The 9,298-nt window shown below is 47.0% G+C and overlaps 1 protein-coding gene across 1 annotated transcript in view; it reads left to right on the top strand.

The window, feature by feature from the left end:
* Positions 1–261: 261 nt before the first annotated feature.
* The window catches only part of LOC112113988 (cat eye syndrome critical region protein 2), a 131,719-nt gene continuing 122,682 nt past the window's right edge, over positions 262–9,298 (top strand). Inside the window, 1 exon segment of the mRNA XM_024210488.1 lies at positions 262–355. The gene's annotated coding sequence lies outside the window, so the exon portion shown is untranslated.

Raw genomic sequence — 9,298 nt, 5'->3', positions numbered from 1 at the left:
GGAGGAGGAGGATGGGTCCGCGCGGCGGCCGCCAGCAGCAGCTCCCCCCCGTGCAGCAGGGGCAGCAGCGCCACCGCCGGCCCTAGAGACCCCCGAGCCGAGGCGCCAGCCCGGAGCCCCATGCGCAGGCGAGGGGGCAGCGCGGGGCCGCCGCTGGTGCTGGGCTGCTGCTGCTGAGCGGAGCGCGGAGACGGAGCGGGAGATGTGCCCGGAGGAGGACGGAGGCTGCGGCGTGGTGGGGACCGGGGGGCCGGAGGGGCTGGGCGAGCTCCGCTCCTGGTGGGAAGTCCCGGCCATCGCTCACTTCTGCTCCCTCTTCCGCACCGCTTTCCGTCTGCCCGACTTCGAGATAGAGGTGAGCCGCGGAGGGGAGCGGGCCGGGGACCCGATGGTACCGCACCCCCTCCCCTTCCACAGGGCTGCCCCGGAGCAGGAACCCTGCCCGCGCCGCAGCCCCGTGTTCCCGGGCAGCTGCTCTGCCTTCCCCGCCTGGTCTCGGGGTTGAGAGGGAGCCGCTGCCCGAGGTCCTGGGGGGCTGGGCGGGGAACTCCCTCGCGGTCTCTCGCTGGCTGCTCTCGGGCTGCGTGGGGTGTTTAGGGAGCGGCCCCTCTGCCCTGGGGAAAGCCGCCGCCCCCTCCCCGCAGCCCGGGCTTGGTCCCTGCTCCGTGCCAGGGGGTTGAAGCCGGATCCTTGCTGGGCATCCCGTGCACATGGGGAAATTTGTTTGGCGAAGACTTTGCCCCAGGAGTGTCTGGCTGGAGCCGGTCCCTGCAGCCCCGGGAGACCGGCGATGCCAAGCCTGGATCCGGATCTGAACTGCCTCCAAGTCCCGGGGACGGGCCGGATCCCGCTTCGCTTCGGCCCGTTCTAGACAGACCTAGAGCCGCGTCTGCTCCCGGGCCGCCCAACCCGCACCCCGCGACAAACTTCGGGGCAGACTAGAGCCGGGAGCTGCCTGGGTGCCCACCTCCCCCAGGGGCTGCTGATTGATGCCAGGCATGTGGCTGCCTGCTCGCCATGAGCACAGACCCCTGCAGAGGGAGGCTGCTTCCCCTCCCCACACAGTCTAAGGCGAAAGATCCGGACTGTACCCTCCTAATCTCTCTCCTCCCACCCCCCTCCCCGGCCCTACCGCTGTGAGTGAGGCTGGTGTCCCCTCGGACGGCTGGCTTGGAGTTTGTTGTTGTGCCACCATTATCCCTGCGGGGACCGGGGAGGGGAGGGGAGCTTGGCTTCTCCCCGGCTGTGCGTGGAGGTGCCACTGCCCCAAGGCTTTGTGACAATTGAACTCAAGCCAGAAGGGTCTACGCTACAGAGGCTGGTTGTGTGTTAGTTATTCCCGTCTCACGCTTCCCCTACGGGCTTAGCTTATTGTGGGGAGAGGTGTTGTTTTGGAGGGTGTCGTGTTGAGACAACTCCAAATGTCGGCAAATCACCTTAAGGGTTTGGAACAAGTAATGGTGATGATGATTTTTGTCCATCAGTGCGTCTGAGTATAGCACTGCAAACTATCGAGTCAATTGCTACAGTCTTAGTTACAGAAAGAAAGAAAAAAATAATTCTCTGTTGTAGAAGCAAATTGCAATGCGAGTTCTGCTTTCCTTATCCCCCATTCTTAATGTTTTCTAGTAACGTTTTTTGGCTAGTTCTTTACCAGTATATTCATGGCTATTCTTACTTTTGTTTAAAAATTAAGTTTTAAGTTATTTTGATGTAGTCTTTAAATTGTTTGTTTGTTTGTTTTTGCCCAGTGTCCATAAACGTTTGAAATGCAGTACCACTTGCTGCCTTAATATTCTAAACTATAGATTAAGTGTGTGAATTTGTGTGTGTTTCAGAATTCATGAAATGTGGAGAATAACGAGATGAAAAGAAGGGAGGAATGAAGGGTGTACCCCAATAGATCTTCCAGGGCCTCTAGCTTTTACTCCCAAGATCATAAGCTGCTTAGACCAATGTGATTAAACCTGGGGTTTTCCATCTGTTTGTAACAGATGTAACAACTTTGGTGTTTCTCTGATGCTTTTTCAAACTTTAAAGTGTACATCAAAAGCAGAGGTTTTGCCAAGTAGCAAAGATGACTTCTGAGGGTTTTGTGGGAAGGATGCATGAGTAAAATATAGAGTAGATGGCTGGGGGAAGGGGGAGCTGCTTGGTGAAAAAGTGCAATGGTGCAATATGGTAGTGAGGAAAAATATTAAAGTGAATGGAAAGGGCATATTAAAGAAATTGAGAGAAACAGCTTGAGATCTCATAGGAAACCAAGATATTTAGGGTCAGCAACTACCCTCACATACTGATCTATCAAATAAATTATCATAACACTGGGATTTTATCATCTGGTTTTCTATTATAAAATATAGTGCTAGTGTTGGAAACTTGCACAGTGCTTTGCAGAATATAAAATGTGTTCCCTTCCCCAGTCACTGCCCAAAATGGTGGTTGTGATAGGAGGAGCTTGTCCTGCAGTGACCTACACTGACTAGTGTCACCCTTGGCTGTAGACATACAAGAAGACCATGGATGGGGTTGGAGTTAGGCAGAAATGAGCATAAGTTGAATACAGTTAGGTATGTTCTGTTGAAATGTTTTTGTGCAAGAAAGTATGCAGCATTAATTTTAAGTTGTGTTAGGCCTCTTCTGCTAAACGGGTAAGAGTCTTCCTGCCTGGACAGTTTTTTCTTTTTGGTGGGGTCGTCGTGGGGGATGTTGGATGTTTTAACTTAATGGTGGATGATGCCTGTTTTCATGATTTGAAATGTTGAGAAATCCTGTTGGGGTAGATGGATGCATTAGGGGAACATTTATGTTCATTGTGCAACTTCCAAATAATTTCTGAAGTGATCTGAATGGAGTGCCACAAGCACGTTGTCTCTCTGCAGTGCACTATTTTCTAAATTGAAATATATTTTCAGATATATATGTATGGTTGTGGGCAGTGTCTTGTAAATATTTTGTATTTTGGGTGGTAAATGCTGCAACGTTTGGCACAATAAGAAATTTTTTCTGTTTGCTTCTAAATGCTATCTTGGTAGCATATTGGCAGTAAACTGAGAGAACAGTAAGCTGGTGAGTGTTTTTTTAAGACAGTAATTGCCCCATGAATGTGAATTCGAAAGGCCCCTTTCCAGAGATGCTTAAGGTTCAACAGGATGTGTGAATTCTTAAAGGGCAAAACTCCTTGAGCAGGATGTGAATTTCTGAAGAGGGGGAATCCCGTATGCAGTGTGAAATCTTGAAAGGGGAGAAGGTCTCTCAGTGATGCAACTCCTTTGGAAAGGGAACTCCCCTCCCCCTCCTATTGATGCAAAACACTAAAAGGGTGGGGTGGGGAGGCTCTTTGGTCCAGCCTTGTGAAGTCTTCCAAGGAACCTAAATTTACAATGACAAAAAGCCAACTCACTAGCATTTCAGCTTAGCAGGCAATTGGCATCTGGCTTGCCTCACCAGTGAAGTGAATTTGAGCTCCACATCAGTTCCTAGAACTTGCTTAGGGTGGGGAAGCTAACATCACCTGGAAAGAAATTGGGAAGGAGTGTCTTATGTCTTCACTAAAAATGCTGCAGTGGCTGGACTGCATCTGCGACATTGTAGCGCTTCAGTGTAAACATCACTACAGGAACAGGAGGGGTTATCTGGTCACTGTAGTTAATCCACCTCCACAAGAGGCAGTAACCGTCTACACGGGGGGTTAGACCGGCTTAACATCTCTCAGGAGTGTGCTTGTTTCTAACCTTAGAAATATTATACATATCCAGTCTGGTTTTCCCTTGGTTTTGCTGAAGGACGTTATGGGGTGTGGAGGAGTGTCTCTGAGATGTATATTTTGGTCTCTCGCCTTAATTGAAGGGGCACTGGTGTGCACTTTTCCACAAAGAGATCCTTTCTTCCAAGTGGTCATAGGACACTAGTGTTTATAAACAGGTGTTATCAAAAAATAAACAAGCAAGCAATCTGATTAAGGGTTAGTCCACACTTAAAGTTTTATTGGCCTGCCTATGTCAGTGATGGGTATATTTTTTTGTTGACATGATCCTGTCACTAAAAGCCCTCGTGCAGATGCAGTTAGATGCAATATAAGGTTCTTTACATCGATATAGCTTAATTTGGTTTCCCAACCAGTATAAATTATACCAGTATAAACATCCTTTATAACTGTCTACACTAAGGGGAGATTTGCAGTTTAAAGTTTTCCTGCTTTGACTGTAGTGGCATAGTTAAAGTGTAGACAAGTCCTAATTCTGTGTTTTTATTTTTAAATCCCTTCCTTTCTTAATTGCTGGGTTTCAGTCTCTTGCAATGTTAGATTTCACTAGTTTTCCAGTCAGCATAAAGTTTCCTGGGTAGACAAAATCTGAATTTCTAACATTAAAGGTTTTTTTCCCTGATTTTTTTTAATGTCTTTATTCATCATAATAAAAAGTAAAATCAGACACAGGCAAATTTTTCCCCTTTGTATATCATCTTTAATTGGAGTACAGGGAAGGATGGGAGGAAGAGGTAGCCTTATTGTGTAGATTGCTTGATAATTCTTGGAAAGCTCTCTGTGATTTTGGTACAGTGATACATCTGAGCTCTTTTGTTTTTCTTTTTAAATGCAAACCTCTTGCCCTGTACTTACTGAACTGAAAAAAAGTGAAGCTTCCAGATGTGGGCTGCCATCAGCAGCTGTATGTGTCAGAAACCTGGGAAGCAGATGTTTTGTTTTCTTTTTCCTGGACCATTGCATGGTGAGAGGCTGGAGAAGGGGAGTGGGTTTATGAAGCTGGTTGGCTCAGATAAAGAAGTGCATCCATCAGGCCAGGCTCTGGGTATTGTTATGGGAAGGGCGGTGTTGAACACCAAGCCCCCATGCTGGCTTCAGCAGATGCAGTTGCCTGACAAGGCACAGGGCTCCTCTTTTCAAATCTACACGGCATCACACAGCAGTGGACTCAGGAGGGGTTCAGCTACAACCAGGTCAAAAGTTCAGTGGGGCATGAGCGAGTGCATATGTGTGCTTTGGAACATGTTTGGGGTCATGCAGAATTTTGCACACGCTTTTGTAAAATTAGGATACTATATACTGTTTTTGAGGAACAGTCTGTGAGCTAGCTGTTATGTACAAACTTGTATTCCCCTTTAAAAATCAAATTATTTTATTTTCTTGCTATTGTTAACATTGGCAGCACACTGAGAGTTTGCCCTCTTCCCCTCAAATATTAGTTTGGAGTGAGGGGGACTGACCACAAACCCCTATTGCAGAGGTTATCAACTTTCTTCCTAGGCTTTGTGTTGACATGCAGAAAAGGTGCTTTCTGCAATCATATTAGCTAACATGAATGAAGAAAGCAATTCTTTCCTCCCTGTCAAGATGTAGCCATAGTGTGGACCACATCCCAATACAGTGTGTCTCTTGAACATTTACCCTTCCCATTTGTAATTGCATCTAGAAGCATCCCTATGACAGCTACAGCAATTGTTTATGAATAAGATAATACTTGTGTTTAACATTTTCAGCTGTATGTTCATGTAGTTGAGAAACTGGAAATTGGCCAGAATCATGTCACCACTCAGCTGTTTTGGTTCCTTTAGCAAGTGCATGGGGGCCGTGAACTACAGTTTAAGAATCTGCATTGGTGGGTCAAAAGGGGGTGACTTTCAAGTATGTGCTTCAAAATAATCAAAATATTGTTAACTTAGTTGATTTGCAAAAGGGGAAAGCCACCTTGCATATGGGAAATATAAATCTTTTCCTGTGAGTTTTAAAGTTGCCTTTGGGCAAATTGCCTCTGTCCCTATGGCTTTAAGATGCTTCTCTCCTCCTGCCTCCCAATGTAGTTCATACACTGACTGTATTGTTACCTACTTCTCTCCCGCCCTCCTAAAGAAAATGCACTGCTGTTCTAACCTGGCTATATAAACTACCTTCTCTATCTAAACACTTATCTGTTCAATTTTCTGACCTGTTGCTCTTTATCTATTTCATGCTACTTCCATTGCCTCCCATTGTTTAAAACTACACCTGCTTTGCTACACTAAGATTTTATCACATATTAAAAATATACCTTTTTTTCCTAGTGAAGACAAAGCATCAGAGTCAGAATTTTGTGATCTCCATTGGCCTATCAAAGCACTACTCCTGAATTCACTTTTGTGGACAGGTCAACATTAAAATGATAGTTGCCCAGACAAGTACTTATTACCATGCCTTTAGGGTTCTCCTCATTTTCTGTAACCAGGGTCCTTTGTAATCCATGATGTTACAGCCACAGACTTTACTGTGATATCTTTCTTGCCCAGAATAGTGCTTTGGAACCTAAGGTTACATTTAAAATAAATAACTGCTAGATGTATGCCAAGGTTGTCGAGAATATCTTAAAAAAAAACCCCAAACAGAATATTAAACTAGTGCAGAGTTTATCTTCCTGACTCTGCCATCAGTATTAAATGATATCTCTGAAATGTTTGAATGGCCCCATTCATCTTTTTGGATTGTTTACTCTGAAACCTAAAGACAGCACATTAAATATCAACAGTTCACTGCTTAACATTTTAGCAGCATTTGTCTCATCTCAAACGGCCTCTCATGCCTTCTTGGGTATCAAAATCTCCAACTTTTCGGAACTTCTAGCTTCCCTGGCTATCAACTTCTGATGCAGTGAGTTGATGCAAAAAGTTAAGGCACATGGAAATTAAGCATCCTAAACATTTCTGTTCTGCTGAACCAAAGTATCCCTGAAACGTATAGTCTTGCTGCAGTTTAGGTCCAGCTTGCCATGAGTGTGTGTGTGTGGGGGGGGGGGGGGAGAGCTTTCATTGTACCCAGCAACATTTTCTTTTAATTGATTTGTATTGAGATAATTATGTAAATGATTCACTCCAATATTATAGTGTTAAAATCTCACCCCACTGCTGCTCTTCCTTTGGGTCACCACCTCATTATTATTATTTATTATTTGTATTACAGTAGCATCTAGAGAACATATTGAAGTTCTATTGTGCTAGACATTGGGCAGAAGGGAAGATGGTCCCTGCCTGGAAGAGTTTACAGCTTAAGGCAAATGCAACAAGTAGGTGTAACAATCACTCAGTATAAACTGGGCAGAAAACAGTAATAAGGGTGTACATATACAAAGACCAGCTATGTTTATAGCTAAATAAGTTGAGTTGGTTAAATATTTTAAATTAGATGTAAATAAATTAGAAGTTACTAGCCATTTGCCTGTCCGTTATCAGTATTTTTCTAGCAACAAAGGTTCAGATACAGCGCGTCCTCCCCTAAACCCAGAGCCTATGGGCAGCTCACCATCGAAGCCCAAATAGAGACAACGGTCTCTTACCTGGCGCCTGGGGTCGGTGTGGAAGCGGACCTCCGGTCCGGTGAGACGTCGTGTATCCCGGACGAGCCCCCAAATTGTCGTGGAAAAGGTCACCCACGCATCATTTTTGATCAAAGACTCAGCATGAGGCCCGTTTATTGATTACACACCAACGCGTTGGCGGTAGCACTTATCGGAACTGCTCTATCGAAACAAAACATACAGGAGTTTTTAAAGCTTAAAACCACAAACAAATTACACATACTTGAGTAATAATGACCTTATTTGGAATTAACACAGGTTAAGAGTTAGTCTTTTTGGTACTTCCCAGCACCCTTTTGCAACCTTGCCGTGTATGGATGTAATTGAGTTAAGGTCTCCTTGGTACTTTCCAGCATCTTGCTGCAACTTTGCCTATTATGGGGTGCTGTTACACAATGCCCCTCACAGGGTACAGTAACCCAATGGGGTAGTTACACAATAGGTATAGGGGAGGGCATGAGTTACATTTATAATTGCTTCATACTTATAGGTTACATTATTATTTTATACAAGCGGTTAGTGTATTTCAAAAGCATTAGGCACATATTGCAAATTATTCCTGTTTCAGGGGCTTTCCATCGCCTCCCCCCTCTGGCTCTCCTCCCCCCATCCCAACTTCTCCCTCACTTACAGTGGTTATGTCACAACTCTTAGCTTGGTTCAGGCTTTGGGCCTGCTAGCCATAAGGTGGGCGCAGATCAAGCAAGCAAAGGTCTAGACCATTAGGGCTAGCCTAATTTCCCCCCCACAGTATCCTAGGTTGAACAGGACCTTGACATCTTTTGAAAGTAGACTGCATGGTAGATTTACAGACTAGTTCAGGGAGCTTGTTCCATGCATGAGGGACATGGAGGTGCATCTGGGAGAAGCAAACAATTGCCGATAGAGGCTAGCATTGTTGGCTGTGGAGAGGAGGTTGCGTGCAGAGGGGCTAAGATACAGAACGAATATGTAGGCCAGGGGTCGGCAACCTTTCAGAAGTGGTGTGCCGAGTCTTCATTTATTCACTCTAATTTAAGGTTTCGCGTGCCAGTAATACATTTTAACGTTTTTAGAAGGTCTCTCTCTATAAGTCTATAAACTATTGTTGTATGTAAAGTAAACAAGTTTTTAAAAATGTTTAAGAAGCTTCATTTAAAATTAAATTAAAGTACAGATCTTATCAGTTTAGTGCAGTGGTTCTTAACCTGGGGTGCACGCACCCCCTGGGGCAGGGCCGGTGCAAGGATATTTTGCGCCCTAGGAGAAACTTCCACCTCCCCCCGCCCCTTGCACATCAGTTCATTGAGGGGCAAATCCCAATGAGCCTTTATTGACCCCAAGGGCCAGCCATGCCCAGGGGCTGCTCCCCAGACCAGATTCCCCCCTCCCTGCCCCCTGAACTCCCCTGGAGGGTGCACAGCGCCCCCGCGAGCCCTCCCCACCCCACCCCGATGGCCCCTGTCCCAAGTCCACTCACTGGCTTTGCCGGGCTTGGGCCGCTGCAGCAGCTCGGCAGGGAGAAGCTGCCTTCCGTAGGCACGGAGAGCCAGAGTGTGCTGCTTGCGGCGGCAGCGAGCCCCAGCCATGGAGGAGTTGGCGCGGTGCAGGGGGGCAGCAGCCCTGCAAAGGCGGCAGCGCCGCTAGCAGGGAGCAGCCATGCCTTCCCACCCCTCCTGCCCAGGCTACGGCCCGGCGCCCCCCCGGGGGGCTCCTGCAGGCTGCAGTGGATGCATGCGGGCGCTAGCCCCCATGCGCCCCCCGGCTCCTCCCTCTCCTAGGGTTACCATATTTCAACAATCAAAAGGGGGGGGGGGAGAGCCCCGCCCCCATCCACTCCCTCCCACTTCCCACCCCCGACTGCCTCCAACCCCCCCCCGCTCCTTGTCCCCTGACTGCCCCCTCCTGGGACCCCTGCCCCTAACTGCCCCTCAGAACCCCACCCCCTACCTGTTCCCTGATTGCCCCGACCCTTA

This window comes from Terrapene carolina, unplaced genomic scaffold (assembly GCF_002925995.2).
Source record: "Terrapene carolina triunguis isolate 2854851 unplaced genomic scaffold, T_m_triunguis-2.0 Scaffold190, whole genome shotgun sequence".
NCBI classification, from domain to species: domain Eukaryota; kingdom Metazoa; phylum Chordata; order Testudines; family Emydidae; genus Terrapene; species Terrapene triunguis.
This window is presented reverse-complemented; position numbering and strand designations above follow the sequence as displayed.